Source organism: Megascapheus bottae, chromosome 23 (genome assembly GCF_031878675.1).
Source record: "Megascapheus bottae isolate mThoBot1 chromosome 23, mThoBot2.hap1, whole genome shotgun sequence".
Taxonomy (NCBI): domain Eukaryota; kingdom Metazoa; phylum Chordata; class Mammalia; order Rodentia; family Geomyidae; genus Megascapheus; species Megascapheus bottae.
Genome location: NC_143531.1, coordinates 450,014 through 452,871, shown reverse-complemented (window position 1 = coordinate 452,871; position 2,858 = coordinate 450,014). Strand labels below are relative to the sequence as shown.

General features: G+C 43.5%; 1 pseudogene; it reads right to left on the bottom strand.

Annotated features, from left to right (window-relative positions):
• Positions 1-257: 257 nt before the first annotated feature.
• LOC150047190 (nucleolar GTP-binding protein 2 pseudogene) lies at positions 258-2,614 on the bottom strand (annotated as a pseudogene).
• Between the last annotated feature and the right edge of the window lie 244 nt (positions 2,615-2,858).

Here is a 2,858-nt window from a genome sequence, read left to right as displayed (position 1 = left end):
TGACAAAAAAAAAGGCCAAGTTAAAAGCAAAAACAATACCCTGGAACTATTGTTGGGTTATGCCTTTAATCTTAATCTTAACTACTCAGAAGTCTGAAATCTGAGGGTTGCAGTATTTTTGAGCAAAAAAGCATAGGGATATTACCTTGCCCCAGTATGGCAAGCATACACACACACACACACACACACACACACACACACACACACACGCCTATACATGCAGAATTAGACAAATGGCAATAACTTTTTTTTTGAAGAAAATGAATATAATCTTTAATTGACTATTTTTGTATAAGTTAATAAACAACGTTTTAGACGTTACTGCTTATGCCTGAATTTTTTGTGTTTGTGTTTCTGTCCCTCCGAGTCATCGCTCTTCTTCTTGTTCCTGTTTCTGTTTTTAACATTGTGTGTTTCATAGTAGCGCACACCAACTCTTTTGGATCGCTGCTGTCGTTCTGCTCTCCTCCGTTCCTTTGATGTCACTGTCCTCTGAGTTTTATTTGAATGTTCGTCATCCCTCTGTGCCTTCCGCTTCCTTCCCTTTTTGGTGGGTGCTTCATCATCCACATCTTCAAATGTTTTTTGTTCTTCAGGTGCTTTCCTTTGTTCTTTATATTTTGCAAAAATCTTTTCACTTAACCCCTTGGGGATTCTGACTGCTGAAAACTTTTTAGCTTTGGCTTTATTTAAAAACTTCTGGTATTTGGCAATCTTTTCATCCAGAGCTCTAATCACTGCTTTGGTGTCATTTCCTATAGGCTCTTCTGGTGAATCCTGATGAGATCCCTCCTCCTCCTCCTCCTCTTCCTTGTCTACTGTTGGCTCTGGCTCCGGTTCCTCCTCATCTGAAGAAAAGCTCTCCAGCTCTTCTTCCATGTCTGACATTTCCACAGGAGCCAAGTCATCCCCAGAAAATTGAGGCACAACGTTAATTTTTCCAAAGTTCTGGCGAACCCGGGCCAGGATCTGTTGCATCTCTGAGCTGGCATCACATGGATTGTTCTCTTCTTTTTCAAGTACAGGCTCTTTGCTTTCTGCAGGTTCCTCTTCTGGAATATTGTGGGACCCTTCTGTGATAACTTCTGAAGATGAGGAGGGTACAGGCTGAGGGGAGCTGGGAGATTCTGCACTGGGAGGCTTGACAAAGAAAGGAATCCGGCCCCTCTGCCAGTCATTGAGAACCATCTTACCCACAGTCTGCAAATCAGGCTCTCCACCCTTTAATAACTTCCCAGTACGGAAAGCTAGCTTCTCAAGAAAGTCTTCAGCATTCTCCCAAGAATCAATCTTGTATGTCTTGCTAATATATTCTGGCTTTGCTCGTTCAAGAACAGCACCAATGTGATCTTCAGGAGTCTTAATTTTCTCAACTTGAACAACTCCTTTCAGCACAATGTCTGTCTCTGAATCTTCGGAGGGATATACCACACCTGGACAGTCAATCAGGAATATAGGACGCATCAAGGTAATATACTGCCAGACCTTTGTTTCACCTGCAATGGGAGCCACACTGCAGACTTTCTTGGAGCACAATGTATTAATTACAGAACTCTTGCCTACATTTGGATAGCCAATGAACCCCACACTGATCTGTTTCTTGTGTGTGTGCAACTTCCCAAACTGCCGTTAGAGGCTGAATGAATGCTCCTTTGCCAAAGGGATTAGTAAGACTTGCATGGAAAGCAAGTGTTGGGTAGTCCTGAGAGAGAACAGCAACCCATCGTTTTGTTGCCCATGTTGGAACAAGATCACATTTGTTGAGCACAAAAATAAGGTGTTTCCAGGGTTTTTCCTTTTTCAAGTAAGCTTCAATGTGAGGGGAACGGGTACCCATTGGATCTCTAGCATCAAGAACTTGAACTACAACATCTGATGAGTCTATTACCTTGTAGAGCTCACCCCATATTCTTTTGGACTGTCCCTTTTTATATATCTCTTCCTGGGCTTTATTTCTCACACCAGTGTCCTCACTTACCAAATCTCGATCCTTGCCCTGGTCATAGCTCTCTTTGGACATTTCAGCGTTTTCTACAAGAGACTGCATATCACTTGCAAATAAGTTTGGCCGCTTTCTCTGTGACTTCGGTCCAAATGTAGTTTCAAAACTTTCAGTATCAAGAATGTGCACCTTTGAATTATGAGGCTGGATCCGATCATGGAGAAGAGACATTGGTAGCTTGCTTTGCTTCATGACAACTTTATATGGATCCTTCATAACTTTATCCATTTCCTCTTGAAACTTTTGTAATGATGACTGCTTAATCACACGTGTGTTTCCAAACCATTTAATATTTGGCTCTACTCGTGCCACCGTGCCAGAAGCCACTGTTGATTGATACTGCAGGGGCTTAATCACTTTACCACGACTGTTTCTGCGCTCCTTTTGCCTGTACATATTCAGGCGCCGGATTGTGGCCCGGTCCCTCATGTTCTGGCCTCCTGCTCCCTGTACTCGATCCGGGTTGGTGCTGGCCTTGGAGGGGTTTATGGTGCTCCGTCCTTTGTACTTGGGCTTCACCATCTTGCCGGCGTGAACCAGGACGGTCCTGGCTTAGACTTTGGATAAACGAGCTCCGAACCTCCTAGGCCCAGCAGAAGTGCCTAGCGTAAACCACGCGCGACTACGCAGGTGGGGATCAAATGGCAATAACTTTGAAATACATTTATGTCACAGCATAAGATAATGAAGTAGTTATGATCTGTATGATTTTAAAAGAATCAACTTCGCTTTCACAATTAAGCTGGGAAATCATGTAATGACAAAATGAACCTCAAAATGAGCTATCAGCAGGCTGGGAGTGTGGCCTAGTGGTAGAGTGTCTGCCTAGCGTGCATTAAAGGCCCAGGTTCGATTC